A 25,426-nucleotide genomic window follows, 5' to 3' on the forward strand; every position below is an offset into this window, starting at 1 on the left:
TCCCAACTGGATGCCCGCCAAATGCACACTACACATCGAAAACAGCGCCACCTGACCGCTTACATATCTTATTTGTGCGTGCCAGATCTCCTGATGGTGTCTGGACTACGTAGCCACTACTTTATTTACAGCCCTCGTATTTTTTCTCTACCTAGTAATTTAGTCTTAAGCGAATGAGGGACCTCCATACACGGCAAGGTAGGTCGGCGCCTGGAGCTAGTTCTTCCTTTGGTGACATGTCTGTGGGCAGTGAGCTCCTTCGCCTATTAAGACGAGTTATCTCCGGTGTTCTCTCCAGAGGCAGAATATTAGCAAAGAAAATCTGAGGCGAGACCTTGCAGCTTGGTGACCATGGAATATTTCTCGATGGCCATTCTACTGCTTTGTTCTCTTAACGTGAGCAGCAGTGGCCCTCCGGATGATGGGTGGGACTATTCCAACAATCGGGTACAGTTTCTGCACTGGCATTGATTTTAAGCATCCCGAGATTATACTTGCATTATCGATGACTACTTAGCATGTACTGAAGCGAGCTTAGCGGTACAAGTGACCAAGTCCACGTTTGTTAATTTTCCACTGCACGAGTTCTAAGAATCAGATGCTCACCAGCATGAGAGCACCAGTCGAAGAATAAAACTTCGCCAGGGAAGGGGTTTGAATACAAACCTCCGAGCAGGCAGAATCTCGCCATAACAAGTGCGCTACGCTGACACTGGCTGAAAGCCACATTGGGTTTGTGTTTGGTGCCGATTTCTCGGCATGGCTCTCAAGTCACGTGCTCGTTTAACAACACTGCCGCTTAAAGCTTATTTGAATCGATCTGATTGGCTAAATTCAGAGGTTGATAAAATGACAACAGTGCGAGATATACAGGGTTATTCACCTAACATGTTACACAGAAATAACTTCTAAACCATTAAAGATATCAGCATTCTGTTTTCATATTCGTAAATGGCACCCAGGGCCGTGTAATATAACGTGCTACTTAGTCTCATGGGGTGATTAACAACCGAGATATTGATACTAACTCCATATTTTTTAAATAGAATGGCTCAAATTCATACAACTGGCCTAAAAGCTGAACTGCGTTCAAGTTCAAATATGTATTTTCAAAATCGGACAGTTACTTTTTGAGATATAAGTAAGAACAGCAAGTGCTGTTTTGCATGCCGCATTACACGGCGTGAAGTCGGGCAAGGACATATTGAGGCGCAAGCTGTTTCCTGGCCTTGATTCCAGCCACAGAACGGATATCAGGCATGCACTGTAAACATAATGTGATGTACCGTAACATACCCTGGGTATGCAACGTTATTGTATGACTGGCGAACACACAACGGGGAAGGAAGATTAAAGTTGTATTGTTTTGACATGTAATAGGTTGCGCTCAATTTAGTGTTTTTTCTCACGGATGGGAATGGGAAAGATTTGGAAAGGAAGTCGGCCGTGGCCTATCACAAAGGTACATATCCGGTTTTTGCCTGGTGTTGAACATGGGACATCATGAAAATCACTTTCAGGTTGGGCGAGGCAGGACTTGAACCTACTCTCCCCGAATGCACGCTACTACAGTCGCGCTGGAGCTCTGCGGACATTAATGCGTGTAAAATAAAACATTAAATAATAGTGTTGCTGCCATCTCACTACGACCAGCCCTGAACATTTGCTTTTCTAGAAGGAGGTCTTCCGGTGTTTTGTGTTATGTTTATTTCTCCACTCATAGAGTAGTATGAACTGTACACTAAAACCAGTGACAATTATAGCTTTTGTTATGTTCCTTTCAAGGCAAAGTACTTATTCTACTCCTTTTAAACACATCAACCCTTTCTGTCCTGTCATGTGTTCGTCTGTCGTACACACTTTGCCAACCCTCACATGTGTACGAGGTGCTTACATGCCTGGTATCCGTTCTGTGGCTGAACTTACTCCCAGGAAACTGCTTGCGCCTCAATATGTCCTTGCCCGACTTCACGCCGTCTGATGCGGCATGCAAAACAGCGCATGCTGTTCTTACTTATATCTCAAAAAGTAATTGTCCGATTTTGAAAATACTTACATATTTGAACTTATACGCAGATAAACTTTTAAATTAGCTGCATGAATTTGTGCCATTCCATTTTAAAATATGGAGTTAGTATCAATATCTCGGTTGTTAATCACCCCATGAGACTATGTAGCACGTTATATTACAAGACCCTGCGTACCATTTACGAATATGAAAACAGAATGCTGATATCTTTAATGGTTTAGAAGTTATTTGCGTGTAATATGTTAGGTGAATAACCCTGTATAATTATTTTTAACGCTCATATACCTAATCCACGTTGTTTCCAACCACCCTGCATATGACTGTGGTTGTGATAAGTGTCAATGACCTAAAACTTAGTCTCCGAAAGACGACAATAATAATTCTAATAATGCTATAAGAATTTTCTGCTCTCCTTAATCACAGCAAGTAAACTATTTACTACTACTACTACTACTAAAACGTCTTCATGCCGTCCTACAAGGGGGCGGTGGGCCTCCCAGACGGTAACGCCGTCTCTCAGGCCAGGAGATTTGTGTCGGAGAAGGAGATGTGCGGAGAATATGAGAGGGTTGGCGGCCGTGGCCTATACTAGGAACTGGCCCGACATTCGCCTTAGTGCAGGAGAACGGAAAACCAAGGAAAACCATTCTCAGGACAGCCGACGGTGGAGCGCTGATAGCGCAACGGTTAAAGCAATGGACTACGGACCGCTACAACTATTCATGTTCAAGATTGTTCAAATAGCGACGTCTGGTCAAGAGTTAGCATGACAGTATTTAGCTAAGAGTGATCTGCAGAAGCTAGAACAAGTAAAGTCCATCTGTTTCAAGTGAATCCTATGTATATCAAAATATTCCCCGTCAAAAGTGGTAGAGCAGACGGCAAGATAAACCCTTTTTCATAGAAGATTTGAGATACTAGATGTTACATATCTACAACTCAAAGCAGCGCATTGTTTCAGGATCTACGGGAAAACAAGAAAGAAATATCTTTAGATTTCTACACCACAGACGCTATGATATCCAATGAGCGGAAATGCTCATATTACGAACTAAGGCACACAATTACGCATTTCGCAATACATCGATTTTAGAAATACTAAATTTCACGAGCCGACGTCAGACTGTAAATGTAGGTGGTGTGGGAAACCGCATGTTAGATATCATTCCCTAGCGTGTGGAAAGAGGATTGTTTCGATTTAATGAACTGTGCAGTGAAAAGTATTAATGAATAGTATTAACTGAGGTGGTCATCGTAAAAAAGGGCACATAGACCTACTGGTCCGTTTTAAGCAAAATACACACCTGGCGATTTGGCCGTGCGGTTAGGAGCGTGCAGCTGTGAGCTCGCATCCGGGAGATAGTGGGTTCAAACCTCACTGTCGGCAGCCCTGAAGATGGTTTTCGGTGGTTTCCCATTTTCACACCAGGAAAATGCTGGGGCTGTATCTTAATTAAGACCACGGCCACTTCCTTCCCATTCCTAGGCCTTTCCTTTCCCATCGTCGCCACAAGACCTATCTGTGTCGGTGCGACGTAAAGCAACTAGCAAAATATGTCTGACCATCATTTTCTCTACTTAGAAGTGAAGCTTCCACGGTGTGAAGAATTATTTAATTTATTTTCCGGGTTGAACCGTGTTGTACTTGTACGCATATCACGTACAGTTTGCCGACGTTTCGAATACATTGCAGTATTCATTGTCAAGGCGACTGAAATACCCCTACTCGATCCGGGCAAACTGTACGTGATATGCGTACAAGTACAACACGGTTCAACCCGGAAAATAAATTAAATAATTTTCTCTACTTAATAATGGCGAAAGATTCAGCGGGATATGTTGAAAACTGGTGTTGTTACATCTGTTTAAAGTTAGCTGTGCAACTTTTCCCAGTTTGTGCTCACAGCTTCTCACAGTGCGATAGGAACTTTGGAGTTTTCAGACAGTAAATTAACATTGTGCCGCAGAAATCCTCCTCCATTTTGAAGTTACAATGGATGTGGACCTACTGCCAGACTGGGATAAGCTTTTATTACCAAACTTTTTGGGCAAGCCAGTATCCAGAAATAATGTCCCATTCACAATAATGCAGTATGTAATCATAAACACAATGACAGGTGGTCATGTTCTATGTCTCGCACCTTCACTGCAAATTTAAAACTTTTTCGTATTTTGAAATGTTTTTACAGACAAGCAAATTTTACCATTGAAAATACCGCCCCCACGGACATCAACCAAAAGGAAGTGAACGGTAAATGAAGCAGTATATTCTCAGTCAATACTGATCTCTTGTAGTTACGTTATTTTTCTACAAACTCAATATTTATTAAATTGGACTGCATTTCATTTAAGGTGCTGTATTTGAGTCTTGTACATTGAATTTTACCACCGAAAATGATGTCTGCGTAAGAGGGGCTCATAATAATGATTTAAAATTTCCTATTTGTTTAATTTATGAGCCATTTAAGTCATAGTTTACATGAATTATTCATGTATGAATTAAATATTGTAAATAAAAACAAACGCTTCAGTATGGAAAATAAATAACATCAAAGAAAAACACAGATATGTTATTTCCTTTTTTTTTCTCTCCAAAATGAGCTTTCTCCTACGTGTCCTTTTTAACCACCTCAGTTGCACGTTTTCAATAGAATGGTCAGTGGCTGGAATGATTATTATTATTATTATTATTATTATTATTATTATTAGATGAGTTGCGCATACCTTCTACAAACTGAAGATCAGTTCCTTCTTTCAATTTAACTATTGTTCAAGAACTTGACCCGTTAAACTTGAACACCGGAAGCGAGCTTCTAACCAACTCCCCCCTGTGGGTGGGGGCGGTAGAATAATACCCACGGTATCCCCTGCCTTACTTGTGCCAGGCTCCTCACTTTCACCTATCCTCGTCCCGACGCTATTAGGTTTGCGAGGGCTAGGGAGTCTTTCATTTTCACGCCCTTCGTGGCCCTTGACTTCCTTTGGCCGATACCTTCATTTTTCGAAGTTGTCGGATCCCTTCCATTTTTCCTCTCTGATTAGTGTTATATAGAGGAAGGTGTCCTAGTTGTACTTCCTATTAAAACAATCACCACCACCACCACTTCTAACCAACTGCGCTATCTATGCGCACCTCGGTCTTCGTAGAGAGAAAATGTGACCCGTTAGACAAATCTTCATTCAGTGAAGACTAACCCTATGAAACGTTATCATGTTGCACGGCACGGAGGTAATCCTTGGAAAGTTGTCTGGGATCGACAAGGTGTTGTTTACACAGCGCTAGGGTTTCAAAGCTAATTAAAACTAAGACAGACGGTAACACGTATCTCCAGACAGGCTTCCCATTGTGCGGGCGAGGTAGATGTTGTAGAGCTTCATATGTATTATCGCAGTACACTCAGCACTCATCCCATTAAACTGAATGGGGGAATCGCCTCACAAACACTCATCAGTGCATCTCTTTCTTCTAGGCGGAAAATTAAGAATAAGTTTTTCCTACCGTAGCCCATTACTTTTATTACGAAGGAAGAACTTTAGCAGAAGCATGTTGAGGCTTAATATCAGTGCTGAGTGGTTTCTTTCTAATTACTAGTTAAATTCAGAATTTGTTGAAGATCCTCCGTGTCTCAGATGGCAGTGCACTGACCTCTCACGATGGGTCCGTGGTTCAAACCCCGGTCACTCCATATGTGTTGGACAAAGCGGAGATGCAACAGAGATTTCTCCGGGTACTCCGGTTTTCCCTATCATCTTTCATTCCAGCAACTCTCTCCAATTCCACTTCATTTTATTTCATCTGTCAGTCATTAATCATTGTTCCAGAGGAGTGCGACAGGCTTTGGTAGCCGGCACGATTCCTATCCTAGTCGCCGGATGGGACTTCATTCCATTTCTGACTCGGTTGAACGACTGGGAATCGGATGTGGATTTTCACTTTTCGGAATTTGTTATACAGTTTCTGTTATTGCTTTTTCAAAAAGGAACTTATAGTTCCGTTTTTATGAGTTTCGACTTGACAGTTAGCCGGAAGTCAGCCGGTGGTGCCAAATTGCCACGAATACAAACAGGTGATTTACGTTACACAACATGAACAGAAATGTAAAAAGTCCATAATCGGTTATTCTTTGTAGCAACATACATGATTCAGGTAAGGTCAATAATGCACAACATATTTAGGATAAGGCTACAAGATAAAAATATGTCAATGCTCGAACAGATAACCCGTGAGAAAATTAAATTAAATTTCTACTCACCACGTAGAAGATCTCGCGTTGCTGTTAGATTCAGTTTCCCGTAACGAAGGAAATAATCCTACAAAGCGAATATACCACTCATTTCTCAGTCTCTATTGGCATTGTCATCGTCTGTTGAGGTTTCACTCTCGCTTGACCCTAAAGAGATAATAAACATAATCGTCTGAACTACTTTCCTTCTGGCTATCCACCACATAAACTGGGTACTGGGGCTTGTTTTGTTTCAAGAGATGCGTAAGATCCCCTTCCCCATGTCATCGCGAACCGAAATATTGTGCTCCTTCAACCACTTAATCAACTCATTCTTTCTAGCCGCCATTGTTGGTGCTTTGTCAAGAATGACTCTCTAACATTACAAACAATTTCCCGGGCCCGGCTCCTTAGTGGAGTACCTCGTCCGAAGGGCTTTCTTCTCTTGGGAGCTTCATCCTTAAACGTAGGCGTCGACATGACAGAACATCAAATTCGCACACGGGCCTAAAATTAACCTACTACATAACTACCGAACGAAATGTTAAAGTAAGCTACTATATGAAATAGATCACCTTTTACACACTATTTACTACAAAATAACGCGCTATACTATTAAAAATACTAAACAATACATTTATAAACTCTAAACTGCGAAATATAAACGAACAACAACCTAGCACAAAGACCGCGAAAAGAACTGAGCACAATACAACACACAGCTGATAGCACGTGGTTACAGTAAACAACAAATCGACAACACTGCTAACCGCAACTGGAGTCTAACGCGCTCTATCGGAGCGATCGGCTGTCTATGATTGGCTGTTGATTAATTCACTTACCCTCCGCCAAAAGGCAGCGCTCAAACGTCAAGTCGAAACTCATAATAACTGAACTATACGTTCTCTTGATAAACAAGTTCGTGTAATTTATTGGTATCTCGTAATCAGTGTGGATGTAATGTCTGTTCTAGTGTTTCTGTCCGTAAATAATTGGGGCTGAGTTTAAAAGCGGCTCTGACCTGGAGTAACAAATCATCTGACCTGAGAGACGGCGTTACCGTCTAAGAGGCCCGCCCCCCCCTTCAGGGCAAGAATGAAAACATTTTTGCAGTAGTACTGACCTGGAGGTGGTCGACGGTTGCAAAGTAGACTTCAGCCTACAAGTGGCCACGGCTGGTCCGTGGTGCGACCAACCGAACTGCGGCTCTGCCGTGGCTCTAAGCCTCTACATTTGGGAGACGGAGAGAGGCTGGTTCCCACCGTCACCGTATAGGACACAGTTGCAAACCGTCTCACTTTCACGTACATCTTCCGTAGCGTAACGGTTAGCACCATTAGCTGCCGTCCTCGGGGGCCCAGATTCAATTCCCGGTACTGCCAAAACTGTAAGAATGATAGCAGTGATAAGTGGTTAAAATGGTACGTGAAGCTCACCTCCAATGTGGGTGTGCCTGAAAACAGCTGCACCACCTCGGGACGAGGACACGAGTTTAGTCCGACTCCATGGCTAAATGGTTAGCGTGCAGACCTTTGGTCCAGAGGGTAACGGGTTTTATTCCCAGCCGGGTCAGGGATTTAACCTTCATTGGTTAATTCCAATGGTGCGCGGGCTAGGTTGTGTGCCGTTTTCATCATTAGAATTCATCAGCTAGGGCCCCATCGCAGAGACGCACAGGTAGCCTGTGCGACGTCAACTCTTCGGAGGCCACACGCCGTTAATAATTACCACACATCTCCTTTTCTTGTACAAAGCTCCTGGCCTGAGAGTCGGCTTCACCTCCTAGGAGGCCCGCATCCCCCTTCAGGGAAGGAATGAAAATATTTAGTAGAAGTATGCCTTTACTGGCGAGACCTAGTGTTTACAGTGCACTATGTCTCCTGGTATAGGCTAGAGCAATTTTGTTACTTTCATTTACCTGTCTTAGTCTTACCTTTGGTTTTGACAATATGAAAGTGACTGAGGTATGAACAATGCTAGTAATGTCATTCCTTATGCAGCCAGTCCCTGCTATGAATGGTGTGAAAATGTTACTCACAGGCTCGGATGATGCATGTATTTCAGTGGGCTTGGCCGACTGATACGTAATAGCAACTTCTGGCTCGGTGAGGAAAGCAAGGAGAAACTACCTCACTTCTCATTTACCTAGTACGCCTCTTGAGTGATGCCTACCCATGTATGACACCCCTGATGGCGGAGCTGTTGAGGAGCGAACCAGACTTAGGTTGAGGACCGAGCATACATACCTAGAGGAACTATCATAGTAAAAAAACAGAAACCCACTTCTATTGTATAATGACTGAGAGTGGGAATTTTTTTTGCTAGTTGCTTTACGTCGCACCGACACAGATAGGTCTTATGGCGACGATGGGACAGGGAAGGGATAGGAGTGGGAAGGAAGCGGCCGTGGCCTTAATTAAGGTACAGCCGCAGCATTTGCCTGGTGTGAAAATGGGAAACCACGGAAAACCATTTTCAGGGCTGCCGACAGTGGGGTTCGAACCTACTATCTCCCGAATACTGGATACTGGCCGCACTTAACCGACTGCAGCTATCGAGCTCGGTAAGAGTGGGATTTTAGCTCTATTGACGTGTTAATTGTATTACGTCACCCTTAAAGCAGGGATGAACACGAGAGCAGAACTCACTGTTCTCTTTTTTTGTTTCTTTCTTTCTTAACCAGTTTACCATTCAGGTTTGGTTTTTCCCTCTCTACAGGCACAACGCCAGTGCCCTGGAGCATGAGATTTTGGGTCGGGGATACAACCGGGTAGGAAGACCAGTACCTCACCCAGGCGGAATCACCTGCTATCCTGAACAGGGGCCTTGTGAGAAGATTGGAAGGGAAAGGCAAGGAAGAGGGAAGGAAGAGGCAGTGGCCTCAAGTTAGGTACCATCCCGACATTTGCCTCGAGGACAAGTGGGAAACCACGGAAAACCACTTCGAAGATGGCTGAGGTGGGAATTGAACCCACCTCCACTCAGTTGACTTCCCGAGGCTGAGTAGCCCCTTTCCAGCCCTCGTTCCACTTTTCAAATGTCGTGGGAGAGCCGGGAATCGAACCCGGGCCTCCAGGGGTGTCAGCTAATCACACTAACCACTACACCACAGAGGCGGACTCTGACTGTTTTCTCGGAGTCGATATGAAGTATAGCGTACGATACAGAGCTGTGTTGTCTACAGAGATGGTTAGCTGAGCCTCGCTCAGGCCACTGTGGTACATTGGGACGTGGCAGTGCGTGGCGTTTGCTACGAACAAATGTGGTGGTTGTGTAAAAAACAATGCACATTATCGCTTATTTTAATTTACGAGGGTTGTTCCAGAAGTCATGGCAATGATTTATTTTTCACGAAAATTTGCCAATGCCAAACATGTAATTCAGGGTGGGAAAAATAAAACTGGGCCAGAAAATATTTATAAGACTGACGCGGAATTGACCCTTGTTTATGAACAGGAGAACTGCCCCTCACAGGAAATGCTGGAAACCGTGATTTAGGTGCACCAATCGGTTGCTGTCAACTGTCTGCGCGTGCGCATCTCCCATATGCTCTGTCCGGAGTGGGTGTCTGTGTCATTACCTGTGAGTGAGTGAAATGAGCGGTCGTCTTCAGTGACCTGTTGAATGCAACACCAAATGGTGCTCACGATTAAACAGCGCGTGTCCATTGTCGAGTGTTATGCGAAGCACGATTCGTGGAGAACCTGTGTGGAGCGGTTTGCACAAGAGTTTAAGACTGGAAGTGTTTTGGGAAAACGTCCAGCAAAGTCTGCAATGCAAAACTTAGTGGCAAAATGCCTTGAAACGGGCTCTGTAGCGAATATAAATCGTAACTATCCGAAAAGAGGTCGAAGTCTGACGAAATTTCAACGCCGTGCCGTTTATCTATGCAAGTGGAAAATTAAGAGATCGTCACCGGGCGAGTTGGCCGTGCGTGTAGAAGCGCGCGGCTGTGAGCTTGCATCCGGGAGATAGTAGGTTCGAATCCCACTATCGGCAGCCCTGAAAATGGTTTTCCGTAGTTTCCCATTTCCACACCAGGCAAATGCTGGGGCTGTACCTTAATTAAGGCCACGGCCGCTTCCTTCCAACTCCTAGGCCTTTCCTATCCCATCATCGCCAGAAGACCTATCTGTGTCGGTGCGACACCATTATTAGAAAGGACCTGCATCTGTATCTTTACAAATTTACTGTTGTGGATGCATTAAAGCGCCCAGTCGAACCTTCGCGTGTTGAGTTCTGCCGGTGGTTTCTGAGTGAAGTGGAGTCAGGACATTTGGACTCTCAGTTCATTACTTCTTCAGATGAGGCCATTTCCAGCATCGTCTGTGATGTTCATTAACAAGTATCAATCCCGCGTCAGCCCTCTTGTAAATAGTTTCCGAGCCAGTCCACCTCGTAGATAAATTTTAAAGTACGTTACTTGAACTTCGTAATGTTGCCGGCAGATGGGGTACGGGTGCATCATTCTGGCCGTGAGTATGTTCCTTTATGTAAGGTGTCAGGTGACAGCGGTTCTTAACGGAAGTAACAAACTCGAGCAACGTTCGTACATTTAAGTCCGCGTGATTTCGATCTTATTTCCAAAGTGAAGGTGCTATTGCGTGGGAAAAGCTTTGCCAACAAGTAGAAAAAAAAGTCCTACGAGCATTTTCACGTGAGGTAGCGCACATTGATGAATATCTTGCAGCCGATGGTATTTTCTGTCTTCGTCATCAATGGCAAGGAACCAGAGACAACCGAGGAGACTACTTTGAGGGAAGTTAAACGGATTTTAGTTTACGTACATATTGACTGAGGTTGAACGAGAATTAAACCAATAAAACAAGAATATCAGAATACCACGTTTGTTCGTTTACCTCTCCAGGGATTCGTGCTTCCGTACCCCGTGTGGTGTCACGTTTAAAAAAGTTGGCCGTGCGGTTAGGAGCGCGCAACTGTGAGCTCGCATCTGGGAGGTATTTTGTTCGAACCCCACTGTCGGCAGTCCTGAAAATGGTTTTCCGTGGTTTCCCATTTCCACACCAGGATCTAACCTTAATACCTTAATTAAGTCCACGGTCGCTTCCTTCCCATTCTTAGGCCTTTCCTCTCCTATCGTCGCCATAAGACCTATCTGTGTCGGTGTGACGTAAAATAACTAGCAAAAAGAAAGTTCTTGTTGTAAACTTTCAAATGTACTTAGTGAAATTCCGATTTTGGAGCATTTTCGAGAGAAAAGTGTATTTGTCACGACTTCTGAATCACCCCTCATATATTAAATTACGTGTTCAACATAAAATGAAGTTCAATAAATAATAACGCGTGCAGGACGTGCAGCCAACATCTTAATGCAAAAATGTTGCAGAGTAATCGGGAAAATAGTGGAACAGGGTAAATAGCGTAGCCTAAGTATTTTAATAATAATGCTATTTTATTTACGTCCCACTGACTACTCTTTCACGGTTTTCGGAGACGCTGAGGTGCCGGAATTTAGTCCCTCAGGAGTTCCTTTACGTGCCAATAAATCTACAGACACGGGGCTGACGTATTTGAGCACCTTCAAATACCACCGGACTGAGCCAGGATCGAACCTGCCAAGTTGGGGTCAGAAGGCCAGCGCCTCAACCGTCTGAGTCACTCAGCCCGGCCCTGAGTATTTTAAGACCTCTCTTCACTTTTGTTTTTCGTTAATGTTTTAACATATGGTGTAAAGGAATTTGAGCACTTTGCACGGATCTAAGCATGAAAGTTTGTGTCAGGAAGATCTGTTCTCCGACGAGATTCCGTTAGTTTCAATAGGAAAAGTAGACGCTCGTATGTAAGGTTTACGGTACGGTAAGTCAGTCAGTCAGTCAGTCAGTCAGTCAGTCAGTCAAGTGACAAATGTATGAGTGAACGGCCAGTGGTCAGCTACGAGTGACGTAAGTTCGGAAAGGCTGGCAGAATCACATCCCATGCTCTTGCTCCCAGAGTTACGTTTTGTTCATTTCTGTCTTGGAGCAGTCTGCTTCAGTCCTTGAAACAAAGGCGTAACGTTCAATGCAAGCCGGCCCGGGCGTTTAAGGGGCCCCGCGGTCTCGTCACGAAAGAATAAAAATAATACATACCCTATCTAACCTAATCTCAAGCTGCACGAAAATAATCAGGGCGAGTTTGTAGAATCAGTTGAAATATTTATTTTTCAATATATACGCAGAAGAATTGCCACTTGGTTGAATCAAACAGCAGTTTATTGTGTTGGGTAAACACGCCACAGATGTAAACAGATGCTTACCCTTGCCATCTCTCGGAACACCGTGACACGCCCTTCAGAAAACACCTGCACCCAATTATTTAAAAATAATTACAGCAATGAATATTGATACAAAATGATACTTTCTTGCTGTGTAGTGCACCTGAGATAATATTGCTCATAACTTTTGCAGAACATTTAACGTTTTTCACACATTCATTTGACAACAATGTATAATGCTAATAAAAAGTTTGTGTAGTAACAATAAGTCAACTCAGTTTCGAAAGAGATCACTTTGCGTGAAGTTAATGATAGGTTTATCATTTGTACCGTTGGTATTTTTCAAACTTTATATGATTTTTTTATTTAATCTCGTTTGTATATTTTTCTGTGTTGTAATGAAATAAGTTATTATAACCGAGAGTTCGGTCTCGGTTGCAGAGTATAGTTATGTAGTTACTGAAAAATGAAACCAATTAAAATTAAGTACTAACATCTAAGTGGTTCATGGTTGGCAGTTCAACAGCTTAGTCGTTAAACCACGCAGGCAGTCAAATAGAACCTATTGAACATTATTCCTTAATAATCTTAAGATAACGAATATTCCCTCTGTTCATATAACTCGACAATATATTGCATTACTTCTACCTGATTTAATTAAATATATTAATTTGTTCATAGGTTTTACATTTGTTTGAGGGGGGGCCTAATTTTTATTTTGGCAGGTGGTCCAGTATCATCTTACGTCCCTTCCTTAAAACCAAAATTACGCACAGAACCAGAAAACGAATCTCAGTTGATTACATAGAGGTTAACTTCTCTAGTCACTCCTCGATCGAGATAGCAGGTATCTATATAAATAAAGTTGTAGGAGGTCCGCTGTCTGTAATTTCATTTCTTTTGCCAATTTTTCACATATTTATCCCTTTTAGGTCAATTCAAGACCGAATCGTTGGTTTTTAATTTTCGTGTCTGTCTGTTCCACATCACGGCGAAACGGCTGAATAGATCTCCACCAAACGTCATCTTTATTGTTTACTCATCCCTGGGAAGGTTTTGATATGCATATCATTTTTAAAAATCTTTGAATAGATTTATAGGAAAACCAGAATTCTTTTCCTCCATTTTATCTTATACCATTAATTTTCTGTAAACTCCGTGAACTGTATGTGAAACGTATCTTCATTATAAATAACTTTTGTTATGTTCATAATTTACCTTACTCTTCAAATGAGGGAGAAAAGTATTATTTTCTGAGGGTATCATGCTCTGTATTGAGTGACCGACAGACCGACAACGAACCTAAAGGTTACCATGGCAACGTCTCTGACTGCCCGCCAGCAGGGAAGTAACTTATTGCCATTTTCGTCATCATTCCTGTAAATTTGTGGTTGTTCCTTGGGTAGAAAGCAAGAGAGACGTCAGTCGGCCATTCTGCGGGATACTGGCGGAATATCGTTGGAGGTTATAACCGTCCTCGAATAGCTTAAGTAATAACACCATTAGTCATCTTCTTGTCTGTTTATCTAAGAATCCCTGCACCTAAATTTCTCCTCTGTTACCGCTTTTTTATATCCGTAACTCATACCATCATAGTTTATGAGGGACATTTGATTTTCCAATACATCCACTTGGTATTTAAATATTTGTCCTATCCGGCTGTCCTCAGTTATAATTCTGTTTTCTATTAATTCCAACGTTCTCAACTGTATTACTTTCTTCCTTAATTACTCCGTATATATGCGAGGGCCAATCCCGTTTCTTTGAGGAAGTATTCCAAGCTATTAAAATGTATAACTCTTGGACCCGGAAAATATCGGAATATGGATGCAATTTTAATGACGGTGCAGACCTTCGTTTCGGAATATTTGGTGGCTAAACGATAAGTCGTATCACAAAAGAGAAAGCACAATCGCGTTTCAATTTGGAGAGATCTACAACTTTCGGCCTATAACTTTTTGTCGTATCTCTATCAATTAGACGTTAAATAGAACTGTATTTCTCGAGTTCAAGTTAATTTTGTAATTTTTACACTATATATTGTCGTTTGGCATACTTATAGGTAAGATGCAATCATGACATTGGGCACGCACATTGGCATGACCAGAGGCCATGCTTATGTTCACCAAATTTTATGATTCCTGTGTCACATGCATATAAAAAAATAAAGTAGTATGTGAAAACTGTACCAAAGTTCATCCCATTCAATGACTAACTGAATCTAACCCATAAATATAATAGATACGAGAAAATGTCATAGGGCTAACCATGTAGAACACTGAACGAGGCGTCTGAAGGTGAAGTCCGTTTATAAATGCATTTTAACATAATGTTACTCACTGCCTTTACAATAATTTTCGGAGAAATCCATATACAATGTAGAAAACCGTAGCGAAGCACGGGTACATTTGCTAGTTATACAATGTAACAGAAAGAATATTTTATTAGTTACGCGTGGTAGTCGGTAAGAGACGACTAGAACAGATTCTCAGCTGGGAGAATAGATGGACGATTGCCGGGTCTCTACCTGATTTTGAAATTCCGTTCACTTACTTCCACCTACCTTCTCATTTTCCTATCTGACTTCCCTGGATCAATTTCTTCGAAGCCTGAGAAGACTTTCATTTTTACACTCTTTATGACGCTTTCATTTATTTAATCAATATCCTCATTTTTAAAGGGTCGGTAACCTTTCTATTTTTCCTGCGATCATTAGGGAAGGACTTTTAGGCACGAAGAGGTATTTAGCAAAGGCGCAAGTTATTCTACCCGCACAATGGTTCTGCAGTGAGATTTGCATAAATATTAGCGATCTGGACTGCCAGAACCCCTAAAATTAATGTAACTCACCGACATAACTGTAGAGCGATATAGAAGATACTTGCGCCTTGTTCAAATATGTTCGCATTGTAACATATTCATGCCTAAAACACTTTTCCTAGTGATTAGTGTCTAGAGGGTTGGTTGGCTGGTTGCACTTTCCCTTAAATTAATAAATATCACTACCATTACCACCACCGCTGTCTTTCATTGTATGTAGTCTTGATCCACTTGCTCTTCTTGACGTTCACCCTATGTGGAGGGGTGTATGTGATTAGAGTAAAACCTGCCATTAGTGGAACCTTTATGAACCGGAAAAATGTCCATTTCGGAATATTTTTGCGTTCCCGTGAATTGTGGTTTAATATTCATGTAAGTTCACCTGTATTTAGGTGAATCTGTCTAACGCGGAAACGGAAGGAAATTTTGCTATTGTAACGGAAAAAGGTATGTAAATTTCCTTCCTAACCTTTTCCAGTTTATGTGTATTCCTAATGGATCTATGTTGGTGAAATATCTAGATAGCATTCGACCAGGAAATGAACTCAAACCCTCTGCTTATAAGGTGGCAACTCTATCTTCAGGCCATGGCAGGGGTACTCCATATGGTTTGTTCATCCTTTACTGTAGGAATGCGGAGAGACCGAAATTCGAGACAAAAACTAAGGGGCTCCTTCATCCCTATCAGTCGTAAAGGAAATTCAGCCTTTTTCACGAGCGAACGACAGTACTGCACAGTATTACTATAGGTGTTATTTCTGTAAAACATGTAATGCGTATTAAATAAGTATATGTACTGTGCCATTGTGCGCTGTGTAGAAGTTCTAAGCAAGAACCTGTGCGGCGAATGGGATATCCAGACAACAAAAGATACCGGGGATTGTGGGATATATCGGGCAGTGGATGGGGGTGGGGGCGGTATATATACATCAAAACTGAAAAAGAAACTACAATATGGTAAGTTGTTTGATGCTCTCTGAGCGAATATCGTCAGAGATGAAGAGGTTGACAGTGTACCCACTTAAGTGCGGTAATAATCGTTTCTTGAGATGTTGATTCAATACTGTACAGTAAAATTTTCACCACAGGAACAATTACCCACGTATTACAATTAAACAGAAGTACGGCGTGATCATACAATTAATAATTTAGTATTTGACTACACGCTAATAAACTAACAAACACTACAGAGAATGCCAGATTGGGGAATGCGCTCGGCATGCGGGTGAATCGTACCTCAATATCCATGACCTTGGCAAAAGTATACCACTGCTACTCTTCCTCACAGCATATGCAAGGGCTCCAATTCTTGCCGTGGCGCTATAAAAATCGCTCAGCGGCGACGAACGTTATTTTGTGCGTATTTCAGAAAATAATTTTGTTAATGAAATGAAAGGAAATAAAGTAAAAATTAGGTGATAAGACAACAGGGCTTGTACAAATTGCTTTATAAAAATTCCTATAATTCCTAGTTTCAGCCTGCTGAAATGAAAAATGTAATGTTTCATTCACAAAGTGTGTGTGTATGTGTGGGCGGGGCAACTGACCCTCTCGTCCTCCTAATCACCGCTACTGGCAAGAACTAATTGGTGTTAGTGCTAATGAACTAGTGTATACAAATTGAGATTTGTGTCGTAATTGTATCTACTGTCGCAGAAAATCATATAAATCTACTGCTTTTTTTATCTAACGAAGGTACATACAGTACTTTGTGATAGTACATATTGAACCCATGACCTTTGTGTCTCAAGAATTTTGAGTCTTTAAAGTTGCCACATGAGGCCCCATGTCAATCGTAATGAAAAGCTCGAAAATATAGTTATATCGCAGAGGCGACACGAGGCAAGAAGATGGCTGCTTCGTTTCCCACGCTATGAGATGAGACGTATCCGCACGTGTCGATGGTGGATGGATACAGAAGAAAGTTTTGGCTAAATAAGTATATTTAAATAAAGGAATTAGCAGTGAACGTAGTATAATGAGTGTCCTGTAATTATCTGTAAGACAATTGGTCTTTAGTAAGACAGATTTGAGATTGCTAAGCCATTTCCGTGGATATTTCATGAAGGACGCGCGTGTCTATTTTACCCACGCCAAGTCGTCAGAATATAGTGCCTATCAAATGAGGTCAATTAACCAGTTAATTTGGTACGAGATGATTTTAAATGATCATGAACAATGTCACTAGCAAGTTAGCAAGTACTTGGTTACAGGAAAAACGGTTTTAAATACATTTCCACAAAGTCGGAAAAAGTATGCAAATTTTCTTGGCGGCAAGAAAAAATGCCTAAGAGGGGGAACAGAATCTATAAATAAAAAGGGACACCATCTTGAAATCACCCTGCATTGTATTATTGAAGCTCGCGAGAGAGGGTTATACTGTTGAGTTAAACGATCGTCGAGAAATAGACCAAGTCCAGATAAGATAGATTTTTGGCCGAGGTAAAGACGGTCAAAATACCGAAGTAGTATTCGTGAAATTATAATATCTTGTGTTGTAAAGAAAAGTATTTCATGTGCGGGCAACAAATCCAATCATTCGAGTTCGATCTGCGAAGACACAGAGTGAAGGACATTTCTTTTTTTATGCTTTTTTTCCAGGAAAGAAACATAAATAAAACCAAATGTGAAGCCAGAAATATTGAAGTGGCTAAATAAATGACAGAGAGTTGCTGGTGAGCCAGAAATGGAAGCTAACGTGCAGTTAAGGTAGGTGGAATGCCATCTCACCGCCTATTATACCTTGTTTTATGATATCAAACTTATATGTATTTGTAATGGATATTTATGACGCAGTTTGGTCACCCATTTGCATCGTGAATTTCAGAAATATGACGAAAGGTCATTTGTTTTATTTTTCTGCTTGGATAAATTTTATAAATTATTACGAGTGCCGTGTAATATGTTGTAAATGGACATTAATGTGTGATATCACGTCCAAAGTAGATCGTCATTTCCGTAAAGTTATTGCCTGTATTTTGTGGTGTCAGGTTAAGATGATTTTATCTGACGTAAAATTTTTCTGTTTGAATTGATGGAGGTGGTGCAAGATATCCGTGGTTACCCAGTTTCAATCGGGTGCAAGCGGGCTGTCGTGTTGAGTAATGCAGATCGGTGAATATCTGTCATGAAGGGCAATGGTATTTTATGTCCGTTTAAACTGTCTCTGAATGACAATAAATAACAGTAAAATTTGTCAGGCAGTTTTGTGAAAATCCAGTTGTTAAAATACGAGATCATGTTATGTGAAGTTGTTCATTATTAAATTATTTGTGCATAATTATGCGTCGTGGATTCTAATGATTATTATTCCATTATTTTGGCAGTGAGATTTGTCGAGTTCGAGGCAAGGGGTTAGATTTGTCGTATGAATTGTGGAAGGATTTGTAAATCAGGTGACTGGAAGCCTGTAATGATGCCGGGATTTCCGTGTGAGCCCGAGGAAGGTATTTGTATAATGTTTGAGATGGAAAAGTGTGAGAGAATCCACGTAAGTGTTAATTTGCGACTTTTATAATTATTGAATGACATCTTAAAAGTAAAATCTATGCGCATATCTGTTTGGGTCAGGAATATCGTATTTATAATGTTATTTGCGAAGTCGAAGATTTCACTCTTGTGAGACCAGTTAAGCGTGAACAGAGGACAGGTATTTTATATCAAAGGTGACAAGGAGGGTCGTTTGTGGCCGATGCCGACAGCTGATCGAGGGTTCGCCGTTCGGAGATAGCGGTATTTGTGCTGCCTGTTACGTGTTAAAAATGGGATTGTATTCTTTAGAATGGAGATCGTAATGTGCGAGAACTAGGTGAAATTTTCATCCGGGAGTAACGTGTAAGTTATTAGATAATAGTAATTTGTTTAACCGAGATCTGAATGCGTACTTTAAACCACGAAGTTAGACTATAATGAGGGAAGTCAGCCAATTTCAGTGTGTCCAAAATAGAGTGATGGTAGTAGTGATAGATTTATTTTGAGGGGTGCACAAAGCTTTATGGAAATGTCATGATGGGATGTGACACAGTAATTAGCTTACATTTTACGGCGAGTTACTGATGCAGATTTTTTTGTATTTAATAATTAGGGTTATCCAAGTATTAATAATTGCTAGTATTAGATTAAACTTAAAGTTTGATGCCATGAAACAAGGTATAATACTGGAAATAAATGATGTAAATCTTCTTCCAGCTGCACGATAACAAACGATGACAAACATTATATAGGAATTAAAATTAATTACGTCAGAATTTGAGTAGGGTCTTGTGAAAGAAATCATTCGTCCACGGAGATAGAATTTCTTGTTAATTAAGAATCACTTGGTTTTAAGTTATTTCACAAATACGGTTTCCATTACGTTTAATAATTTAATAAATAACTTGAAGGCACATTCTGGAAATCTTAGTTTATTTTCTGGGTAAGTTCAAATATTAATGTAACGTTTAAGGGGACGTGCCCGAAGGTAATGGATTTTACTGCCACAAAGTATTGTGAGCGTTGTTGTTGTTGTATTATTTGACTTTGATTGATTGAGCATTAAATGTGCTGGGATTAGTAAAGTGGAAACTTCGGTCATCAACCGATGTAACTTAATTGTGTTTAGCCTTCAGCTTAGAAACTTGGATGGTCATGTGGTCATCAACTTCAGTGACTTAGATTAAGGCCATATGCCACTATAGCATCATTTTCCTTGTGGTCATCATCAAACAATGACTTTAAAGTAAATTATAAGTTTGCATGCCGGTCCATGACATAGTCGCAGGTCCCATGATTCAATTAAGGGTCCATGCCGTACAAGCACTGCGTGGCACACACCGATTGGAGTGCCTTAATTATACCCAGAGTCCAGAGTTCGTGTTATGAGGGCTGGACCATCACGTATCATTATGATGGTACATGCAGTCTCACATGGAAGCAGAATTTGAAGATTTCCAGACTTTCTTTTCTTCATTCATAATGTATGACAATGGTTTCTAGTAAAGATGCCCATCAGGAAATTAAGTCAAAGGCTCAAACCAGTATACTGCTCCTCTGTGTTGTAATTATTGTGGTGTTAATTGGACAAGATGAGTCCAAATTATATATTGATTTCAAAACTTTTCCTCGTTGTTTCTTTAATAAACACAAAATATTTCTTCAATAGACCGTTCATTCGAGTAGCTAGAGTCAAATATGAAACCCCACCTTACCTCAGCAAGTGACAAAGAGCCCGTAACGACCCAAGAGACAGATCTCATGCTAATTGCTGATAGGTAAGGAAGGTAGGTATCCTTTATGAACCACCAAGTGTTCAATTTATCACACCCTCGCACTGTATTCACAAATAGGAGGTATTATTGTCATTCTTCTTCTTCTTATTGTTTTATTTGTATATTTATTGGTAATATTTTAAACTGGAAGGTCTCCATATGTGATATGAGTATTTTGTTTTGTACAAATGGATGGGAAAACAGTTCTAATTACAATTCGGAAAGTTTCTGTGAGTCATGTGGAACAGCCCAGAGTCCGATGACGTGACCTTGTTGTTCTTGTCTTGGGACCCGGAAGAAGTTCGAGACGTGGTCTTGGAATCGCAAGAGGGTCTTCTACTCGTGATTAGACCGCATTGAGGACCAATCTAGACGTACCATGATAGAGTAGGAGGAAGCTGAGATCTATATAGACATGTTAGAAAACAGTGAGGGGTAGACTCAAAACTTTCTTGGAACGTGGTTGACTGGAAACTTATGGTGGAATGTGAAGCGTGGTACTGGACTACAAACTGAGGAATGCTTAGGCACTTGGTATTATATCACTTGTGGTGGCTTAGTGTCTTATACGTTGGTGAAAGCTATGGTGTACTGTATCTCAGACTTTCCATAGTTTATGGTTTGGAACAACAAGCGTGTGTTTCTCAAGTGAAGGTACCTTTAAACTAAGTGTTAGTGAACACTGAATTATAAAAGTATAGTTTCAATGTGATATAATCTGCAAGTTGTGTTGATACATAGAGAGAGTGAAGGTTATTTATCCATATATATATATTGTAATTAGAGCTCATTGGGATAACTACATATGGTAGCTTGGTTCCCGCTTTTGATTTCCGACTGCTTTTATTGTTGTTGTTGTTGTTAGATAATAGTGTAAATATGGAGTCTTCCAGAAGTTATTTGTGAGTGTATTGTATGTATATTTTGGTGTGTTGATGAGGTGCTCATGCACGGGTATTATTCAGAATATAGTCAGTTATTTTAGAATCAGTGGAGTTATTGATGAACCTAGGTGCAGTTCCTATTTATTTAGTGGTGTTCAGGAGGTTAGGCAAGGCCTGAAGCACATATACCACTATGCAGCTTTATGTACACGCCCTGAGAGAGAGAACTATCATGCTCTATTAGAATACGGGGGATCCATTTAGGCGAACTCTGCCTCCCATATTACGGACATTTCGATTAATTATTTTATTAAGTTATTTAAGTTATTTCAAATTGGCACCCAACAGTGGGGAAATGGCTATTAATTATTATTCGGATAAATATCAACTTACGGTTTTTGTTTTATTTTTAACCACTTTTATGAACTGGAGTCTTGCATAGATTGCAAAAAATTCCGGTCCCTTGGGTTTCCGCTGAGGATAGGTTTTATTGTTTTAAGACAAACACAAACTCACAGTAGCAAAGGCAGTGGCCGGCGTGGTTGGAACTCGAACCTACGACCCTCTGACCCTACTGTAAGATCATTCAGTCATGGGGGCTGGAGTAAACTTACAATGTCTATCTCGATAGAAAGCTATACTCTAGGTACTAGCTAGGAACTAAGGCTGTAATGAGTTGAGGTTCTAGAGCCTGTGCGAGAGAGGAGAAGCAAATCCTACAAGATATTTACAAGACAGACTCGTCTTGTTTCGCTGCGGTGGGGATAATGGATGTGCCAATGGCTGTCAGTTGGAGCGCGTCAGCCGATAACTCTCGCGAAGTGATTCTTCAGTGACAGGCTCTACATGCTAACATTGTCGCTACGTGCGACAGTTAATCTCCTTCTTATACAGAGAGGGTGCTTCCTTGTCTCGTACCACGGGACATCTGTCTTGGATTGAATCAGAGGTGCATTCGGAATCCTTTTCGTAGGGCGGAGGAATTGAGGACCGAGGTTCGAAATGAAGTGCACGACATTGTTCTTTCCTTATTCTTTTTCCTACAGGCAGGGGTTCTCTAAGGGAATACAGTCTTCTATTCATAAATATTGTATGAAATGTGGAAACGAAAATGTAACATTTCTTCTCATGCAAGTTACAGAGCCCTCAACAGGAAAATAACTACTACTGCTGCTGCTGCTGCTGCTAATAATAATAATAATAATAATAATAATAATAATAATAATAATAATAATAATAATAATAATAATAATAATAATAATACATATGTCACCTACAAAATTTTATCAGCATGTCTCTTGCAAAGAACACAAAGGTAATTCGAACGTAAATTAGCTGAATATCAAGCAGGATCCAGACCAAGTAGGTCATGCCCCGAAAACATTTTTATCCTCAAAACCATACTCAAAATGCGAGCTCTCAAGCAAAAATCCCTCGTATGCACATTTGTAGATTTCAAAAAGGCTTACGATTCAATCGACAGACCCTAACTGTTCCAAATTCTAGAAGAGAGGGGACTAGATTCCAACACTCGAGAACTTATAAAACAAACACTGACAGGCACGAAATCTAAAGTGAAATTTATTGGGGAAATCTCAGAACCCTTCAACATTCAAACAGGCGTGAGATAAGGTGATGGACTCTCTCATATTCTGGTCAACGTCGTCCTATAAGATTGTGAAAGAATGGAATAAAGAAAACAAGAATTGTGAGTTTTGGAAGCCAGTCCGACTGGGCTTTCCCAGATATAACCTCGACATACCATACCTCGCTTTTGAAGATGATCTGGCGATACTAACAAAAGATGAGGTGAGTCCAGTTAAACAGCTCGTGATAAAGAAAGAGCAGAAAAGGTGGGACTACTGATATGATTCGAGAAAACTAAATTCTTATGTTCAATGATATATATCAAGAGCCTGAGAACAAAATACTTTACTTTGAACACCTCGGAGAATTGATCGAGCAAACAGGATTTGAAAAGATCTTACAACAAACTCGTCTCCAAAAAATTAAAAGAGCACTAGGTTAGTCTAAATCATCTACAACAAAAGAACCATGTCATATCATACAAAAAATCGGCATTATAACACAGTCATGAAACCAACAGTCCTTTACGCAAGTGAAACATTGTCACTCAGCAGAAAGCAAGAACTTGCAGAAATCAAAAAAAGAGGAGAGGAGGATTATTAGGAAAATCTTAGGAGCAAGATACATCCAAGAAGGTTACAGGTTACAATCAATCAAAACAACAGAAAAGTTCTCAAACATCGAAACTGACATTAGGGAAAGACGAATGAAATTCTTCGGTCATTTGACTAGATTACCAGAAAATTGATTGATAAAAAGGATAATAGATTATGTAACCTCGTTTGAGAACTCAACACCCCGGCTTAACGAACTTCGAAAGGACCTCAAAAACGCAAACACAAGTTCAACAGACATTCTAGAAAGATACATATTTAGACACAAAATAAACAACTGGGAAGTTACATCAGAGCAACCACAACAAAGACAGTACAGACCAAAGTGGCCTGCAGAACGTAAAAAAGCCTTCTCGGAATGAATGAAAACCTATTGGAAAGCATGAAAAACTCACAGAAAAAATGAATTATTTGCTAACGTCTTCCAATATTGGGATAATTTGCTAAAATTAATAATAAGAATAATAATAATTCAGGACAGAACAAATTTTAGGAGATTGATACAAAATTTCAAGGGTTCCCAGAGGGAAAGAAAAGAATGAACGGAATATCATCTGGACAGAAGAGAGGAGGAAAAAACACAGTGAAATAATGAAGAACTACTGGAAAGAATGTAATTGTAGGTGTGTGGATGTTCCATGAATGTATCACAACTCCACGTCTCTGTTCGACTTTTGTGTTCATGACTTCCCCTATTCCCAACAATTTGTAGAAAGGAAATACTGTGTTTAATGTCTTTCAAGACAACATACCCGAGTGAGTGTACCTTTTCTGCTCTCACACAAATGAAAACGACGTACACAAACAGAGCTAACATAGATGCTGAACTTCTGTTCGAGTGACTACGCTAGTAAAACGATTGGTCTTCGGAGAACAGCACAATCCGTGCCATTTATTATGCTATTGATTCATTTAATAAATGAGTTAATATTAATTCTTTCAATTACAATAGGCAACAAGTGATTTTTAGTAAGTTCCAGACTAATGTAATTATTAGCCAAGTGTCACTCTTTTACAATTTCTGTGTATGCATAAAGTATATGTAAATGAAGTTAAACGAAACTTTCAAAGAAAATTATATGAATAAAATCAAACATGGTATCATTATCAAATTCTGTGTTTTGTTTACTAAATTCAGTACTGTATTATGTTCTGTGGCTAAGGGGTCTTTGGACATGCATGCTGAGCAGGAGGCCTCAGAGGTGAAAAGTTTGGGAAACCCTGATTTAACTCATGAAACCCTTTATAATTTCTACTTAATTTTTTATTAATTTATTTTACGATTACGTAGCTACCTGAAATGTTCTTATTATACTTGAAGTAAGTGGTTGGCCTAGCAATACCCACTCTCCTGACTAAGTTCAAAGTATGGACAATACGTTTCTGGAGTTATTTTTATGGTCTCAGTATTATAAATAAATACTGAATAAGTCACAAATTTGTCATCCTGAGGTGAAAATAGTCATGAAAAATTATTATTTAATAGAGAAATGTACACTCAAGTTCGAGCATTAAATACATTTCACATTTCAGTCTTTGCTATAGTCTGTTATTATCCTGGTTCTTTTCGTGCAAGTTATGATGTGGTATCTACTACACTTCTGCCCACACAAAGTGCACTTACAATCTTCGTCTGGCTCACGGAACTTCTGGTTTACGCATATTTTGTGGTAAAACCTATGTATGGAGAGTCGTGTTATCACGTGGCGCTGTGTGTTGCACTCTCTAGTCCATCTATCGTCCGTCATCGCTGGTGAGGCGTAGAAGTCGAGGTCGATTTCACTTTTCTTCCTTTCTCTGATGTTTACT

General features: G+C 40.5%; 1 protein-coding gene across 1 annotated transcript in view; it reads right to left on the reverse strand.

The window, feature by feature from the left end:
* The window catches only part of LOC136874332 (cell adhesion molecule Dscam2), a 1,095,748-nt gene that overhangs the window by 704,256 nt on the left and 366,066 nt on the right, over positions 1–25,426 (reverse strand). The gene's annotated exons all lie outside the window — the stretch shown is intronic.

The sequence above is a fragment of the Anabrus simplex genome, chromosome 5 (genome assembly GCF_040414725.1).
Source record: "Anabrus simplex isolate iqAnaSimp1 chromosome 5, ASM4041472v1, whole genome shotgun sequence".
Taxonomy (NCBI): domain Eukaryota; kingdom Metazoa; phylum Arthropoda; class Insecta; order Orthoptera; family Tettigoniidae; genus Anabrus; species Anabrus simplex.